Genomic DNA, 19,751 nt, shown 5'->3' with positions numbered 1-19,751 from the left:
GGAGGGGGGGGGGGGGGGGGGGGGAGGGGGTTGTCGGGTAGGCTACTGAGCGGGAGTGACTCGAGTCTCCGCCGAGCCGCGGTGCTGCGATTGTTGCTCACATACATACTCCACTCTACAAAGTTTGGCGAGCCATAACCTTCTGAAATCCAACAGAAAATATATTTTTGTTCAGCAAAAATTCCATATTCTACAAACACAGAAAAGGAACAGAAGGAACTAATATCCAGAGGGTAAGTCACCGAGGGCCCGGGTGGGTGAAATTACGCATTGTGCATGACGTTTTAATTGTTAATATCACATTAAAAACAGGATTGATTTGACCTGTATATATATATATGAATATATATATATTAATTTGAACGGCATATAATAAAAAGTTGGTTTAATTTACAAACTATAATAATTTGACGCACATCTTCAACTTTCTTACCGTTATTTTTTCTTCTTTCGGGCTTACTTCACGCATAGCAAACAGCCAGTCAAAGGCATATGCCCTTTTCTCCTTTTCGTTAGGTGGTCAAACATACCCAAAAATGGAAGCCACCCCGGTTGAAATTTTCAAAGCCGATAAGTGCCACTTGGCGCTCGGCGAAGAATGCTATATGAATTCTACTTCGCAGTCTGGATTTGCAGCAGGTCACAATCTGACTTTGGACTCTGACGGGGAAGAGGAGTCAATGTCCCCAATAATCCCCATTATCACAGCTGTGTACTCCGTGGTGTTTGTGGTGGGCTTGGTGGGCAACTGCCTCGTCATGTATGTTATCATCAGGTAAGGTTTATTTGAATTGATTTGCACACTCATCTCAATATTGCATTGATATCAATTGCCAATATATAGGCTATTGCCAAAGAGTTTAGGCAAATTAAGGGTTACACCAAGTATGCTAAAAAAAAAACATTTCAGTAAGATGCCCATGCAAACACCTTACCACATTTTCGCACACAAATGTAAACTAAAAAGTGAAGTTTTGAAACATTTGCAACACTTGTGAGCCACCCAGTGGCAGGTGCATGTTTAAACCTAATAGTACATGTACAATCACTATATGATTTGTTAGGCTTGATTATTTTTGTTTCAATCATAACATACTGTACAGTTCTATTGGAAGGAAAATACTTTTTTTACTATTGGGACTTTTTACAATTGGAATGCGACATCTGTTGGGGGCAATGTTGAAAAGTGTTCTAAATGTGTAAATGAAATGTGCCAAGCCTATGAGAAATAGTGTTCTTTGGGCAGAGAGAAAGCGCATTAATTGCATTTAAAACCAATGGCGCTCTATCATGTTGATAGGGTTGCTTGCACCTCGTTGGGTTTTATTTAAGGTGTGTAAAACAGATAAAACAGTGCTGGTGTCATACGCAGTGCACCAACGGCTCACAAAGCACTCCAGACTAGAGACAATTACCTCAAATCAGATTGATTGCACATTATCTTCCGGTGAGCAGAATTCCGTATTTTAGACGTCCATGGATGTCTTCGTCAGAACATGCTCGTTGCCAAGTTAATTCCATTGATTAGTAAATAGCGATATACTCTCAGCTCTCTGTTTTATGTAGCCAGCTCAGTTTACAATTGATATATTTTTTTCATCTGATTGACTGATTTTCCCCCCTTCTCATTAGAAGGAAATGTGCTATCAGAGCGGTGATTTAATTGTCGTACAGGCCTAGATTCAATCAGATCGAGCGTTAACCATTGATAATCAGCATTGGCCGACATCCGCATAGCAGATGTTTTGGCCTTCCTTATTATCCCTACCGCGTTATATTTTCAAAACGGCAATGGTAAGTGTAGAATCTGTCGATGATAGGAATAATCACAGTGTGAAATGGGAGCATGTCCAAGGTATTGATCCAAAAAAGCAACAGGCTCAACTAACTTCTAGTGGATCATGTGTATGGTAACTGACCAATAGTCTATAACGCTATACTGTATGTAAAATGCATTCAGAAAGTATTCAGACCCCTTCCCTTATTCCACAATTTTACATTACAGCCTTATTCTAAAATGGATTAAATACATTTCCTCATCAATGTACAACAAAATACCCCATAATGACAAAGCGAAAACAGGTTTTTAGAAATGTTTGCAAATTAATATTTTTTTAAAAAAAAACAGAGAAACCTTATTTAAATAAGCATTCAGACCCTTTTCTATGAGACGAAATTGAGCTCTGTTACATCCTGTTTCCATTGATCATCCTTCAGATGTTTCTACAACTTGATTGGAGTCCACCTGTGGTAAATTCAATTAATTGGACATGATTTGGAAAGGCACACACCTGTCTATACAGCGTCCCACAGCTGACAGTGCATGTCAGAGCAAAACCGAAGCCATGAGGTCAAAGGAATTGTCCGAAGAGCTCCGAGACGGGATTGTGTCGGCACAGATCTGGGGAAGGGTACCAAAAAATATCTGCAGCATTGAAGGTCCCCAAGACCACAGTGGCCTCCAGCATTCTTAAATTGAAGAAGTTTGGAACCACCAAGACTCTCCCTACAGCTGGACCCCAGCCAAACTGAACAATCGGGGGAGAAGGGCCTTGGTCAGGGAGGTGACCAAGAACCCGATGGTCACTCTGACAGAGCTCCAGAGCTCCTCTGTGGAGATGGGGAAACCTTCCAAAAGGACAAGCATCCCTGCAGCACTCCACCAATCAGGCCTTTATGGTAGAGTGGCCAGATGGAAACGATTCCTCAGTAAAAGGCACATGACAGCCCGCTTGGAGTTTGCCAAAAGGCACCTAAAGAACTCTCAGACCATGAGAAACAAGATTCTCTGGTCTGATGAAACCAATATTGAACTCTTTGGCCTGAATGCCAAGCATCACATCTGGAGGAAACCTTGCACCATCCCTACAGTGAAGTATGGAAGTATGGTGTGGGGATGTTTTTCAGGGACTGGGAGACTAGTCAGGATTAGAGGGAAAGATGAACGGCGCAAAGTAGAAAGAGATCCTTGATTAAAACCTGCTCCAGGGAGCACGTGATGCCGCGGAGCTGAGCAGACGTTGACAAACTGAGCTCTTCAAAGTTATTCCATTATTACCTAAATAACAACATTGAAACAATATTCTAACATTGGCTGATAAATTGTAAAAAACGTACCTTCCCAAAGAGCCATGGACCTCTGGCCGAGAGGCAAGAAGGACGACCTAAACGTTGTTGATTCCCAAGATAACGCTACAGCTAGCAAGATTAGTATTAGCTCTCATAACTCAGACGACAGTTTCAGCCTCTTGCGAGCCTGCCGACATGCTTGCTACTCTCCTCTGGGAAATTCAGGATAGTAACAAAGGTCTTTCTCTGAAAATTGACAAGAAATCGGCTGAACTCCATTCTTCCATTGACAACCTGAAATCCTCCATGAATGATCTCCTTTTGAGAACGACTGAGGCTGAGTTGCGCATTAGCACAGATGAGGATACCATCACTCGACATGACCAGGTTCTGATACAACTGCAAAAGGACAATGCCTACCTCAAAAACAAGGTAGACCAGATGGAGAACCAGAACCGAGGTAGTAATATCCGTGTGGTGGGATTGAAAGAGGACAGCGAGGGCCGTGACCCGGTCCGTTTCTTCACTCAATGGATCCTGGATGTCCTAGGCATAATCAACGTCATTAAGCCATTGGAAATCGAACGCGCCCACAGAACATCAGCACCGAAACCCCGGCCAGATGAGCCTCCACGAGCCATCCTGATCAGGTTCCTCCGTTTCCAGGACAGAGATAAGATACTGCAACTCGCAAGAGCCAAAGAGGACATCACCATCGATGGCAAGAGGGTCAGCCTTTTCCCGGATATGAGCGCGGATCTCGCCAGACGTCGCAAGCATTTCAGACCTGCCACCAAAGCACTGAAGGAGAAGAACATCACCGGCTACCTCATCTACCCTGAGCGGATGAAAGTTCAGTACAAAGGCCGAAGCCATCTCTTCAACACACCGGGAGAAGTGCTCACTTTTATCAAAGAACTGAACCACTTCTGAATCAGGATGGTCTCTCTGGGGGATAAGATACAGTTTGTTTGTTTTTTCTTTTCCGTGCTGTCCTGGGACTGGACTGCAGATATCTTCTTGGAATTTGAATCCGTTTACCCCGCTATCCGGTCGCTATAATTGATTTGTACTTTTTCAACTAACTGTTTTTTTTCCGGGGTGAGTCCTATTACATTTACAGGAGAGTATATTTCGGTTTAGTCAATATCCACTGGGCGAAGCAAATTAGTGAGCTTAGGCCCACTGCTTTCCCCCCCATTTATGTTTCTCCTCTCCTGAAAAGAGACTCAAGCAGCCCTTACTGTGGGCAGTAAATATTCAGCCATAAATGTCTATTCACAACGTTTGTTTTCAACTTAGAGAGCTTGCAGGTTTTAGTTTACGCCAAGGTTTAGCACTTGAGCAAGATGGATAGCGAGCAACAACGTATCTCTACAATTGTATTCATGTTTGATTGTTGGGATTGTGGTTTTAGTCTGACAATTGGGGTGGATGGGGTTTCTGTTTTTGTTTATTTTTCCATGTTTTTTGTTGTTTCTTTCCTAACTAAACTAACTAAAGTTGAAATATTACCTGACTATTTACATACGAGAGATTCCCATTCGGTTATATATTTGCAATCCAACCTATGTTTAATCCAAAAGGTCTTAAAGGTCTTAACAGCACGAATAAGAGGAAAAGAGTCTATACATACCTTAAGAAATTAAAGGCCGACATTGTGTTTTTACAAGAAACACATCTTACAGCCAGTGAACACAAGAAATTGAAGAGGGAATGGGTAGGACACGTTTTTGCATCCTCTTTTAACCCCAAAGCAAGAGGAACTGCAATTTTGATAAGTAGACACATCCCCTTCTGCGTCAACAACACCATCTCTGATCCCTCGGGCAGGTTTGTTTTGGTGCAGGGGCATATGATTTCAGAGTCTTGGACCCTATTGAATATTTATGCTCCTAACTTCGATGACCATATGTCTTCCTTCAGGCTGCTCAACCAGGATAGCTACTGGCTGGAGGAGATTTACATTTTTGTTTAGATACAGTTCTTGATAGGTCCTCTGATAAAGCCTCACTTCTTACCAAAGCCGGCAAGCTCACCATGCAATTCATGAAAGATCTTAATTTGCTAGACATCTGGAGACAGTTGCACCCACTGGATAGGGACTACTCTTTTTATTCACACCCACACAAGACACACACACGCATAGATAACTTTTTACTATCGACCCAACTGTTTCATAGAGTGTTAGATATCGAGTATCTCCCCAGATTTCTTAGTGACCATTCTTCTCTGGTATTATCAATCTCCATTCCTACCAAGGTAAATGGGGCATATAGATGGAGACTAAATTCTACACTCCTGAAGCAACCTGAATTTTGTGCAATCATCAAGGAGCAGATCAATATTTTTTACTTTGACAAACAAACCCTCCGCTCCTGACAGTTTCATTCTTTGGGACACATTGAAAGCCTATCTGAGGGGACAGATAATTTCCTATACTAAAGTGTTGAAGAGAAAACACGGTGTGGAACTGAATGTCCTTGAATCTGAAATCTCTGAGCTAGAGAGAACCTACCAAAGAGGCCTGGCTAAAGATCTATACAGGCGTTTGGTAAATAAAAAACTGAAATATAATACTCTGAACACATATCAAGCTAAGAGGGCCTTCACTAAATCAAAACAGCGTTACTACGAGCTTGGAGAGAAAGCACACAAAGTATTGGCATGGCAACTGAAAGTAGAGAAAAGTAAGAGGACAATTAATGCTATAGAAACTCTTACTAATGAGATATCTTTCACCCCTACTGAAATTAATGAGACTTTTAAGAAATACTACGAAGACCTCTACACTTCCCAATCAAGCGATGATCTATCAGAGATCAACTTCTTTATCTCCTCTCTCAACCTCCCATGCCTGGAAGAGGAAGACAGAGAGCGCCTGAGTGAACAGTTCTCAGTTCCTGAATTGTTGGAGGCCATTAAATCCTTACCTTCTAATAAATCTCCTGGGAAGGATGGCTTCCCTCCAGAGTTCTATAAAGAATTTAGGGAGCTGTTGGACCCCTACCTTTATGGAGGTACTTAAAAAGCCGGGGAGGACAACTGCTTTCCAGAGTCTTTCTCTCAAGCAGTGATTACTGTGCTTCAGAAGAAAGGGAAAACCCTGCTAAAGTCCGCCTCCTATAGACCAATCTCTCTCCTTAACACAGATTGTCAACTGGTCACCAAGAGGCTATCTAAGTGACTGGAGTCATGTCTTCCCCTGTTGGTCAACCCGGATCAGACTGGCTTCATAATTAATAGATTGTCCTCCAATAATCTCAGAAGGTTCCTTGATATAATTCACCTTGCTAACAAAAACAAAATACCTAGTGTCGCAGTCTCCCTCGACACCGATAAGGCCTTTGATAGGGTTGAATGGCCATACCTCTTTCGCGTCTTGGAAAAGTTTGGTTTAGGTACCGTGTTTGTACATTTAATAAAATCACTCTACAAATCTCCTAAAGCTAGGATTGCTATCAATGGGATTATTTCCTCCTCTTTCCCTCTCTATAGGGGGAACAGACAAGGTTGCCCAATTAGCCCCCACCTCTTTGCCCTCGCCATCAAACCATTGGCTGAGACTATTAGAACGTGCCCTGACATACATGGCTTTGAGGTGGGCCCCCATACTCATAAGTTATCACACTTTGCGGACAACCTTATCTTATTTCTAACGAACCCAGAACATTCCCTCTCTCACTTGCAGATCCTACTACGGTGTTGTAGTTCTTTCTCTGGATATAAGGTCAATTTTGATAGAAGTGAAATCTTACCGTTGTCTGTCTTTGACCACCATACCATCAAGCACAAGTTTACTTTTAGATGGTCGCCTATGGGCTTCACATATTTGGGCATAATGGTGGATGGTAACCTGAAGAACCTCTATAAACTCAATCTGGCCGGCTTGTTGCAAAAAGTGGAGGGTAACCTGTGTAAATGGATGGACTTGCCTCTCACTCTACTGGGTAGAATCAATGTAATTAAAATGAAGGTCCTGCCCAGATTTCTATATTTGTTTCTATCCCTGTGCCTGCAGCATTCTTTTCCTCTCTCGACAAGCTGACCAGGCGGTTTATCTGGCACGGCAAAACCCCTACGGTTGGCCTGGATAAACTGACCCTTGATTACGGTCAAGGGGGCTTAAGCCTCCCCAATTTTAGAATATACTACTGGGCTGCACAGTCTAGGTTTCTGGCAATGGTCCCTCTCCCTCATGATTGAACATTGAAAAGTTTGAGGTAAATGATGACACTGGGGCAGAATTCTTTTACAAATGGGACAGAAAATCTATAAAAACCATCACCGACAACCCTTTAATCATACATTCTGTCCTGGCATGGTGCAAACGGCATGAGCTGTTCAGACGGGAGGGATTTCTTTCCCCTAAAACCCCTTCATGGAACAATAGATTGATTCCTATGTTTTTCCAGAATAGTAACTTTAGACCATGGTCTGTGTCACTCTTCTGCAGAATTGTTATGAGGAGGGAGTTCTTATGTCTTTTGATCAGCTGAAACAGAAATACCACTTGCCTAACAGGGACTTCTTTAGCTACCTACAACTACGAAACTTTATTAGGGTGACGCTCAAGGGACAATGGAACCTACCTAAGATGTCACCAATTGAACAACTCTGCCACGCAGACCAACCACTGTTCAAGACCATTTCCCGTGTTTACAATGCTCTTATGTCAGGATTAACACTGCCTGAGCTAGATAAACCCCGACTTAGATGGGAAAAAGATCTGGGTATTAATCTTGATGAGGGTCTATGGAGTGACCTATGCAGGGATGGTGTTACATCCACATTGAACTCCAGATACAGACTGATCCAGTTTAATTTCCTCCATCAGCTCTCAATCACCCAATCTAGACTGCACAAGTTCAACCCTGATATCTCCTCCCTGTGTTTTAGATGTGGCTCAGATGAAGGAACAGTCCTCCATTCCACTTGGCAGTGTTCAAAACTACACGGTTTCTGGCAGGGGGTATGCGATACCATATCCTCAATTCACGGGGTTGCATTCCCTTTAGACCCGGAGGTCTGTGTACCGGGTAACTTTACTAACTCGAATCTTAGGCAAAGCCATACTATAAAGCTAACATAAATATTGCTAGCGATTGCCAAGAAATGTAGTGCCTTGAAATGGAAATCGGATTCCCCCCTGCTAGTTGCAATGTGGCTATCGGAAGTTAATAGTTAAATCTTAATGGAGAAAATCACTTACTGCTTAAGTTAGAGACATTTTACAGAATTTGGCAACCTTTTATTGGCTATATGAAGAATCTCCCCCCACATCACATTGATTGAATCTCTATATAATCCTCACATAATGTTTCACACGTAATGTATAATATGTAGAGTACGGCAGGTATATGATCCAATGTCTCATTATTATTATTTTTTATTTGACTCTTTATTATGACTTATTTATTGTATGTTTGTATATATAATTATTTTTATTTTTTTACACTCGTCTGTTACTGTCACTTTGTCATATTGTTGTCTAATATCTTTTCACTTTTGTTTTGAATGTTCTTAATTGGAAAATGCAAAAATAAAATATATTTAAAAAAATATAAAAACCTGCTCCAGGACACTCGAGACCTCATACTAATGTGAAGGTTTACTGTCCAACAGGACAGCGACCCTAAGCACACAGCCAAGACAACGCAGGAGTGGCTTCGGGACAAGTCTTTGAATGTCCTTGAGTGGCCCAGCCAGAGCTCGTACTTGAACACAATCAAACATCTCTGGAGAGACCTGAAAATAGCTGTGCAGCAATGCTCCCCATCCAACCTGACAGAGCTTGAGAGGATCTTTAGAGAAGAATGGGAGAAACTCCCCAAATACAGGCGTATCAAGCTTGTAGCGTCATACCCAAGAAGACTTGGCTGTAATTGCTGCCAAAGGTGCTTCAACAAAGTACAGAGTAAAGGGTCTGAGTACTTCTGTAAATATCATATCAAACATTTCTAAAAACCCGTTTTTGCTTTGTCATTGTGGGGTATTGTGTGTAGATTCAACAGGGGAAAATATATTCAATCCATTTTAGAATAAGGCTGTAACGTAACAAAATGTGGAAAAAGTCAAGGGGTCTGAATACCTTCCGAATGCACTGTATATATGGCTATAGCCATTTCAGATCTTAAAGATTATCTGGGATTCAAACAACAACAAACGGCCACCCAATCCCTTTATGGGGTAAACAGCTGAGGAATGGGGCTTGAGAAATGTAACCACACCCATATGAGAGAGAGTGATGGATGCAAGGACTGACCATCCATGAGATCAGCATTTTTTGTTTTGAAGCTTAGACAGTTGAGACAGCTACTGACAGTTGAATTAAACTTTTGAGACATTCATAAGTTGTCCTATTTTCTTCAAGAATCAATGGCTATATTCACTGAGTGTATAAAACACTAGGAACACCTTCCTAATATTGAGTTGCACCCCCATTTGCCCTAAGAACAGCCTCAATGGACTCTACAAGGTGTCTAAAGAGTTCCACAGGGATGCTGGCCCATGTTGACTCCAACGCTTCCCACGGTTGTGAGAAGTTGGATGAATGTTCTTTGGGTGGTGGACCATTATTGATACGTGAAAAACCCAGTAGCGTTGCAGTTCTTGACACACTCAAACCAGTGCGCCTGGCACCTACCACCTACCACCATACCCATTTTAAAGGCACTTAAATGATTTGTCTTGCCCATTCACCCTGTGAATGGCACACACACACAATCCACGTCTCAACTGTCTCAAGGCTTAAACATCATTATTGTCTCCTCCCTTCATCTACACTTTTTGAAGTGGATTAAATAGGTGACATCAATAAAGGATCATTGCTTTCACCTGGATTCACTTGGTCAGTCTATGTCATGGACAGAGCATGTTTGTACACTCAGTGTATAATGTATTTGAAAGTCAAAACATGTATTTACCAATCGCAGATTGCCACTTTAAAGTATAAATTGTTTAATGTAGATCACTTACGTGTTTGGGACACCATTTAAAAGTATGACAGCTGCTAAGCTAGCCCTGCCAAGTGTCATTTTCTCCCCTAGTTACAGATATATTTTTTCAGAGATATCAAAAGACCTTGTATGATCATTTTGTATTACTTTTAGTCTGCCTCGTGTTGTTGGGATTATCAATATAAATGAAAATCACCAGGTCAGAGGATGGCAAGATAGATGCTTATTCCTGCGGACGAATGACAAAATCGCCCTCTAGTGGCCTCATGGGTGGAACGTTATTCATATTTTTCATAATTAATAAACATTATATATTTTTTAAATGCTGAAAATCCAGTATTTCTCTGTCAAACGGTTTGGTTATATTTCAGTCTTTTGTGATGTATATAATGTCTAATATTAGGATAAAAACTCAAAATGTAATACATTTCAACTCTCTATCTGACATGGTACATGTGTATTCTTTTTTAAAGACCATAACCTGTGTGTGAGGTGTATACCTTTGTGTCAATGTAGATCTGTTTAAGACTACCAAGAAATCCTCTGTGTGACCCTGATTTAGCCCACTGCAGTAAAAGGTTTAACAGATGGAAAAGTTTTCCTTTGGGTTTCATTTCGTTCTTTCATCAGCTGTCGATAACAATAATCGCCTGGGTTCAAAAACCATTCGAAATCTTTCAAATACTGTTGGCATTTGCTTTAGTCTAGCCTTTTTCAAACCTCTCCACAGGGACCCACAGCCATTCTATGTACAGTGCCTTCAGAAAGTATTCCTACACCTTGACTTATTCCACATTTTGTTGTTACAGCCTGAGTTCAAAATGGTTGAAATTTATATTTTATCTACACACAATAGTCCATAATGACAAAGTGAAAACAGAAGTGTTTGCTAATTTATTGAAAATGAAATACAGAAACACAGCATCTCATTTACATAAGTATTCACACCACTGAGTCAATGCATTTTAGAATCACTTTTGGCAGCGATTGCAGCTGAGTCTTTCAGGGTAAGTCTAAGAGCGTTGCACACCTGGATTGTACAATATTTGCACATTTGATTCATTCTTCAAGCTCTGTCAAGTTGGTTGTTGGTCATTGCTAGACAGCCATTTTCATGTCTTGCCATTGATTTTCAAGCCAATTTAAGTCAAAACTGTAACTAGGCCACTCTCGAACATTCAATGTCGTCTTGGTAAGCAACTCGGGTGTATATTTGGCCTTACCTGTTCTGCTGAAAGGTGAATTCATCTCCCAGTGTCTGGTGAAAAGCAGACTTAACCAAGTTTTCTTCTATGATTTTTCCTCTGCTTAGCTCCATTCCGTTTCTTTTTTATCCTGAAAAACTCCCCAGTCCTCAACGATTATATTCCTAGCCATAACATGATGCAGCCACCACTATGCTTGAAAATATGGAGAGTGGTACTCAGTAATGTGTTGTATTGGATTTGCCCTAAACTTAACACTTTGTATTCAGGATAAAAAGTGAATTGCTTTGCCACATTTTTTGCAGTATTCCTTTAGTGCCTTGTTGCAAACAGGATGCATGTTTTGGAATATTTTTATTCTGTACAGGCTTCTTTCTTTCACTGTCAATTAGGTTAGTATTGTGGACTAACTACAATGTTGTTGATCCATCCTCAGTTTTCTCCTAGCACAGCCATTCAACTCAGTAACTACTTTAAAGTCACCATTGGCTTCATGGTGCAATCCTTGAGCGGTTTCCTTCCTCTCCGGCAACTGAGTTAGGAAGGACTCTTGTATCTTTGCAGTGACTGGGTTTATTGATACTCCATCCAAAGTGTAATTCATTTTGTATTACCCATCTACCAATAGGTGCCCTTCTTTGCGAGGTATTGGAAAACCTCCCCTGTCTTTGTGGTTGAAACTGTGTTTGAAATTCACTGCTCGACTAAGGGACCTTACAGATAATTGTATGTGTGGGGCACAGAGATGAGGTAGTCATTAAAAAATCATGTTAAACTATTATTGCACAAAGAGTGAGTCCATGCAACTTATTATTTGACATGCACATTTTTTTTACTACTGAACTTATTTAGGATTGCCATAACAAAGGGGTTGAGTACCTACTGACTCAAGACATTACAGCTTGACATTTTTTGTTAATTCTGTAAAAAATTCTAAAAATATAACTCCACTTTGACATTATGGCGTATTGTGTGTAGGCCACTGGCACAAAATCTCAATTTAATAAAAATGAAATACAGGCTGTAAACAATAAAATTCAAGGGGTGTGAATAAAGTGGGCGTGGCGAAATAAGTGGGTGGATCATCGGCGATGGGTGTAACATCAGCACTCTTTGATTGGTTAGACTGTTTTGATTGAGCGGCCTTGTTTTTAGTTTCTAAATGTGTTTTCATTGGTCAGTTCCTGTGTGGTGATACTGATGCTTTGTCAGGACAGTTGCAGTCATGCAAAACGGTCTCTAAATTCTGCCCATGTAGCTGTTCGCTTTCCATACACCCACTTGTGTTTATACGCCTGTATACAGTGCCTTGCGAAAGTATTCGGCCCCCTTGAACTTTGCGACCTTTTGCCACATTTCAGGCTTCAAACATAAAGATATAAAACTGTATTTTTTTGTGAAGAATCAACAACAAGTGGGACACAATCATGATGTGGAACGACATTTATTGGATATTTCAAACTTTTTTAACAAATCAAAAACTGAAAAATTGGGCGTGCAAAATTATTCAGCCCCCTTAAGTTAATACTTTGTAGCACCACCTTTTGCTGCGATTACAGCTGTAAGTCGCTTGGGGTATGTCTCTATCAGTTTTGCACATCGAGAGACTGACATTTTTTCCCATTCCTCCTTGCAAAACAGCTCGAGCTCAGTGAGGTTGGATGGAGAGCATTTGTGAACAGCAGTTTTCAGTTCTTTCCAAAGATTCTCGATTGGATTCAGGTCTGGACTTTGACTTGGCCATTCTAAAACCTGGATATGTTTATTTTTGAACCATTCCATTGTAGATTTTGCTTTATGTTTTGGATCATTGTCTTGTTGGAAGACAAATCTCCGTCCCAGTCTAAGGTCTTTTGCAGACTCCATCAGGTTTTCTTCCAGAATGGTCCTGTATTTGGCTCCATCCATCTTCCCATCAATTTTAACCATCTTCCCTGTCCCTGCTGAAGAAAAGCAGGCCCAAACCAAAACATTGCCACCACAATGTTTGACAGTGGGGATGGTGTGTTCAGGGTGATGAGCTGTGTTGCTTTTACGCCAAACATAACGTTTTGCATTGTTGCCAAAAAGTTCAATTTTGGTTTCATCTGACCAGAGCACCTTCTTCCACATGTTTGGTGTGTCTCCCAGGTGGCTTGTGGCAAACTTTAAATTACACTTTTTATGGATATCTTTAAGAAATGGCTTTCTTCTTGCCACTCTTCCATAAAGGCCAGATTTGTGCAATATACGACTGATTGTTGTCCTATGGACAGAGTCTCCCACCTCAGCTGTAGATCTCTGCAGTTCATCCAGAGTGATCATGGGCCTCTTGGCTGCATCTCTGATCAGTCTTCTCCTTGTATGAGCTGAAAGTTTAGAGGGACGGCCAGGTCTTGGTAGATTTGCAGTGGTCTGATACTCCTTCCATTTCAATATTATCGCTTGCACAGTGCTCCTTGGGATGTTTAAAGCTTGGGAAATCTTTTTGTATCCAAATCCGGCTTTAAACTTCTTCACAACAGTATCTCGGACCTGCCTGGTGTGTTCCTTGTTCTTCATGATGCTCTCTGCGCTTTTAACGGACCTCTGAGACTATCACAGTGCAGGTGCATTTATACGGAGACTTGATTACACACAGGTGGATTGTATTTATCATCATTAGTCATTTAGGTCAACATTGGATCATTCAGAGACCCTCACTGAACTTCTGGAGAGAGTTTGCTGCACTGAAAGTAAAGGGGCTGAATAATTTTGCACGCCCAATTTTTCAGTTTTTTATTTGTTAAAAAAGTTTGAAATATCCAATAAATGTCATTCCACTTCATGATTGTGTCCCACTTGTTGTTGATTCTTCACAAAAAATACAGTTTTATATCTATATATAGCCTGAAATGTGGCAAAAGGTCGCAAAGTTCAAGGGGGCCGAATACTTTCGCAAGGCACTGTATGTTGACACACACATGTTCCAGCAGCCATGTTGACTTCCAGTTACCCATGAGTCAAATGTCTGGGGGTCCCTGAGGAGAGATTTGAAAAAGACTGCTCTAGTCTGCCAGATGGATGAGGTTAGCACTCGTCACTATTCTATTCTTTCCACTGTGCCATGCAGGCAAGCTCAATCAAGCCCAGATAGATGATTTCAAATAGACCTTACACATTCTACCCCACATTCTTTACTCTATGCTGTTTTTGAAACAGGTATACAAAGATGAAGACGGCCACCAACATTTACATATTCAACCTGGCTCTGGCCGACGCCCTGGTCACCACGACGATGCCTTTCCAGAGCACTGACTACCTGTTGAACTCGTGGCCGTTTGGCGAGGTGGTGTGTAAGGTGTTCATATCCATCGACTACTACAACATGTTCACCAGCATCTTCACCCTGACCATGATGAGTGTTGACCGCTATGTGGCCGTGTGCCACCCGGTCAAAGCCCTGGATTTCCGAACACCCATCAATGCCAAGATGATCAACGTGTGTATCTGGATGCTGTCGTCGGCAGCCGGGATACCAGCACTTCTACTGGGGGGCACCCAGACCAACAATGGTGAGAAAGCATGCAGACACACACACAGCCATGAAGCACGCACACAAAAGAATGCATGCGCATGGATCCACACACGCACACATTTCCGAAGAGAAGGTCATGAAAATTTTATGCACAGTTTGCGCTGGTTACTTCATGCCTCTGTTTGAGTGAATCAATGTGCAGAAGTGCCCATCTAATCTCAGAACATTTCGGTCCTATTTTGTAGAGGGGAATAATGATCAATCTAAGCCATGAGCTTGCCATGATCTTTAAACCATATATTATTGTTTCTAAGCTGTGAATAAGTGGGAAAAAGTGGAAGTTCCCTTTTGAGTTTACATTAGGCATTCCATAACAGCACCGCAGAGTTTGAGGTGACCCAGACACAAAGGGAAATGTATGTGTTCTCACTTTGTATGAGCCTAGGTGCATTTCATCGGTGTTCTCTCTTTCTCGACCTCCTCTCTCCTCTCTCTTTCTCTTCTCCCATCTCTCTCCCTCTAGGCACCACGGAGTGTGCATTACAATTCCCAGAGCCATACGTGTACTGGGACACCCTGATGAAGATCTGTGTGTTTGTGTTTGCCTTCGTGGTGCCCGTGCTCATCATCACCGTGTGCTACTCCCTGATGGTGCTACGACTCAAGAGCGTGCGTCTCCTCTCGGGCTCCCGGGAGAAGGACCGCAACCTGCGACGCATTACCCGCCTGGTCATGGTGGTGGTGGTGGTATTCGTAGTGTGCTGGACGCCCATCCACATCTTCATCCTGGTCAAGGCGCTGGTGAGCGTTCCAGAGAACACCGCCGTCATGGCCGCCTACTTCTTCTGCGTAGCGCTGGGCTACACCAACAGCAGCCTCAACCCCGTCCTCTACGCATTCCTGGATGAGAACTTCAAGAGATGCTTCAGGGACTTCTGCGTCCCGACAAAGCTGAAGAAGGTGGACAAGGGGTCGGGTAAAAAAGGCACCGTAAGGTCCCCGGAGGCCCCAGTTCCACTGGAGAACCCACACGGGACTAGAAAGCCGGCATGACTAGCCATGGAAGTGTCTTTCATTTCTCAAGTTGGAAAGGAAGACTCTAATGATCTGGGCCTAACCCAGGCGATATCAGTAATGTGAGTACAGCAGTGCTACTGTTCCTTTGTAAATAGCTCAGACTAGATGACTGATGTTCCATTGTTTCTCTTTCAGTTATTTGTTTCTATCTCACAATGGGGATTCGCTTATTCACCTATTCTCGGAAGAACCTATCAAAAGTGGTTGTTGGAGACCGAGCCATAGAGTGGTGAATGAGGTGAGCACCTCAAGGCTAACTTGGCTATCTCGCTGAGAGCCAAGCCAACCTCAATAACAGATCCTACCTGCAACACGGTAGCATTGCTAGCTCCCTTCTCTCGTCTAGTGCCCCCACTTAGTTTCCTTCGGTCAGCACTGAGCTAGCCACACCACACCTTCACCAAGTGGTAGCTGCAAGCTAACACCCCACTAGCCTTGGGTTTAGTGTACTACTGTGCTCATTATTGTTGGCTGTTAGCCACAAGGCTTCTAACTAGCTAGCTTATTACGCTGTTTACATGAGCTACTATTTCCTTGCCACCAGCCGCAAGGCTTCTAATTAGCTAGCCTCTACATGTTGTTCTTACAAACGGTGTTGCTTTGTCCACCTAGCAAGCCCTAGCAAGTTCCAAAAAGTAAAAAAACAGGTTTTAATATATGAAATATCAGAACAAGCAATATCAGAAGGAGCAATGTCAAGAGTCTGAAATATATATATATATATATATATATATATATATATATATATATACACACACACACACACAGTTGAAGTTTACATACACCTTAGCCAAATACATTTAAACTCAGTTTTTCACAATTCCTGACAATTCCTGTCTTAGGTCAGTTAGGATCACCACTTTATTTTATGAATGTGAAATGTCATAATAATAGTAAAGAGAATGCTTTATTTCAACTTTTATTTCTTTCATCACATTCCCAGTGGGTCATAGGTTTACATACACTCAATTAGTATTTTGTAGCATTGCCTTTAAATTGTTTCACTTGGGTCAACTGTTTCGGGTAGCCTTCCACAAGCTTCCCACAATAAGTTGGGTGAATTCTGGCCCATTCCTCCTGACAGAGCTGGTGTAACTGAGTCAGGTTTGTAGGCCTCCTTGCTTGCACACACTTTTTCAGTTCTGCCCACAAATTTTCTATAGGACTGAGGTCAGGGCCTTGTGATGGCCACTCCAATACCTTAACTTTGTTGTCCTTAAGCCATTTTGCCACAACTTTGGAAGTATGCTTGGGGTCATTGTCCATTTGGAAGACCCATTTGCGACCAAGCTTTAACTTTCTGACTGATGTCTTGAGATGTTGCTTCAATATATCCACAGAATTTTCCTTCCCCATGAAGCCATCTATTTTCTGAAGTGCACCAGTCACTCCTGCAGCAAAGCACCCCCACAACATGATGCTACCACCCCCGTGCTTCACGGTTGGGATGGTGTTCTTCAGCTTGCAAGCCCCCCCCTTTTTCCTCCAAACATAACAACGTTCATTTTGGCCAAACAGTTCTATTATTGTTTCATCAGACCAGAGGACATTCCTCCAAAAAGTATGATCTTTGTCCCCGTGTGCAGTTGCAAACCGTAGTCTGGCTTTTTTATGGCGGTTTTGGAGCAGTGGCTTCTTCCTTGCTGAGCAGCCTTTCAGGTTATGTCGATATAGGACTCGTTTTACTGTGGATATAGATACTTTTGCACCTGTTTCCTCCAGCATCTTCACAAGGTCCTTTGTTGTTGTTCTGGGATTGATTTGCACTTTTCGCACCAACGTTCATCTCTAGGAGACAGAACGCATCTCCTTCCTGAGGGGTATGATGGCTGTGACGTCCCATGGTGTTTATACTTGTGTACTATTGTTTGTTCAGATGAACGTGGTACCTACAGGCGTTTAGAAATTGCTCCCAAGGTTGAACCAGACTTGTGGAGGTCTAGAATTTTTTTTCTGAAGTCTTGGCTGATTTCTTTTGATTTTCCCATTATGTCAAACAAAGAGACACTGAATTTGAAGGTAGGCCTTGAAATACATCCACAGGTACACTTCCAATTGACTGAAATTATGTCAATTAGCCTATCAGAAGCTTCTGAAGCCATGACATCCTTTTCTGTAATTTTCCAAGCTGTTTAAAGTCAGAGTCAACATAGTGTATGTAAACATCTGACTCACTGGAATTGTGATACAGTGAATTATAAGTTAAATAATGTGTCTGTAAACAACTGTTGAAAAAATTACTTGTGTCAGGCACAAAGTAGATGTCCTAACCGACTTGCCAAAACTATAGTTTGTTCACAAGAAATTGGTGGAGTGGTTGAAAAACGAGTTTTAATAACTTCAACCTAAGTGTATGTAAACTTCCGACTTCAACTGTAGTAACCAAAAAAGTGTAAAACAAATCAAAATATATTTTAGATTCTTCAAAGTAACAACCCTTTGCCTTGATGACAGCTTTGCACACTCTTGGCATTCTCTCAACCAGCTTCATGAGGAATGCTTTTCCAACAGTTGAAGGAGTTCCCACATACTGTATGCTGAGCATTTGTTGGCTGCTTTTCCTTCACTCTGCGGTCCAACTCATCCCAAACCATCTCAATTGGGTTGAGGTCAGGTGATTGTGGAGGCCTGGTTATCTGATGCAGCACTTCAATCCCTCTCCTTCTTTGTCAAATAGACCTTACACAGCCTGGAGGTGAGTTGGGTCATTGTCCTGTTGAAAAACAAATGATAGAGGGACTAAGAGCTATCCAAATAGGATGGGGTATCGCTGAAGAATTCTGTGGTAGCCAAGCTGGTTCATTGTGCCTTGAATTCTAAATAAATCACAGACAGTGTCACTAGCAAAGCACACCCACACCATCCCACCTCCTCCTCCATGCTTTACGGTGGGAACCACACATGCGGAGATCATCCGTTCACCTACTCACAAAGACCCGGCGGTTGGAACCAAAAATCTCTCATTTGGACTCGTCCTTTAGTATTGATTTCTTTTCAGCAATTCGATCTTGAAGGCCTGATTCACGCAGTCTCCTCTGAACAGCTGATGTTGAGATGTGTCTGTTACTTGAACTCTGTGAAGCATTTATTTGGGCTGCAATTTCTGAAGCTGGTAACTCTATTGATCCTCTGCAGCAGAGGTAACTCTGGGTCTTCCATTGCTGCGGCCGTCCTCATGAGAGCCAGTTTCCTCATAGCACTTGATGGTTTTTGCGACTGCACATGAAGAAACCTTTAAAGTTCTTGAAATTCTGTATACCAACCCTACCTTGTCACAACATAACTGATTAATTCAAACGCATTAAGAGCGAAAGAAATTCCACAAATTAACTTTTAACAAGTCACACCTGTTTATTGCAATACATTCCAGGTGACTACCTCGTGAAGCTGGTTGAGAGAGTGTCATGAGTGTGCAAAGCTGTCATCAAGGCAAAGGGTGGCTACTTTGAAGAATCTCAAATGTAAAATATGTTTTAATTTGTTTCACACTTCTTTGGTTACTACATGATTCCATATGTGTTATTCATAGTTGTAATGTCTTCTATTATTCTACAATGTAGAAAGAAAAAACCCTTGAATGAGTAGGTGTGTCCAAACTTTTGACTGGTACTGTATGCAAGAAAGCAGGAGAAGGGGGTGCTGAGGGATTATTTAAGATACTCTTTGAAGGTAGGGTTTCAGATGTTTTCGGGAGATGGTCAGTCTGCCAAGACTCAGGCTAGGCACCTGAACCAGGCCAAATCTTTAGGGAAGCAGGCCAAATCTTTAGGGAAGCAGTCCTATGCTGCAGTCGCAGCGAGGATCCACCTCTCTAACCCTCGTACGGGAGGTAAGAAGGGTCGGCCAACCTAGGGCTCCCTGCCCTACCCTCTATCTTCAGGTTTAACATTTGCCACCTCTTCCCCCCTTTGAAGTTTTCACAGCAGTGGGAAGGCATGCCTCCGT

The 19,751-nt window shown here is 42.1% G+C and overlaps 1 pseudogene; it reads left to right on the top strand.

Moving 5' to 3' along the window:
• The first annotated feature begins 52 nt into the window (after positions 1-52).
• LOC110535629 lies at positions 53-16,497 on the top strand (annotated as a pseudogene).
• Positions 16,498-19,751: the final 3,254 nt, after the last annotated feature.

The sequence above is a fragment of the Oncorhynchus mykiss genome, chromosome 11, assembly GCF_013265735.2.
Source record: "Oncorhynchus mykiss isolate Arlee chromosome 11, USDA_OmykA_1.1, whole genome shotgun sequence".
NCBI lineage: Eukaryota > Metazoa > Chordata > Actinopteri > Salmoniformes > Salmonidae > Oncorhynchus > Oncorhynchus mykiss.
The sequence above is the reverse complement of the archived record's forward strand: the minus strand, read 5'-3'. Positions and strand labels throughout refer to the sequence as shown.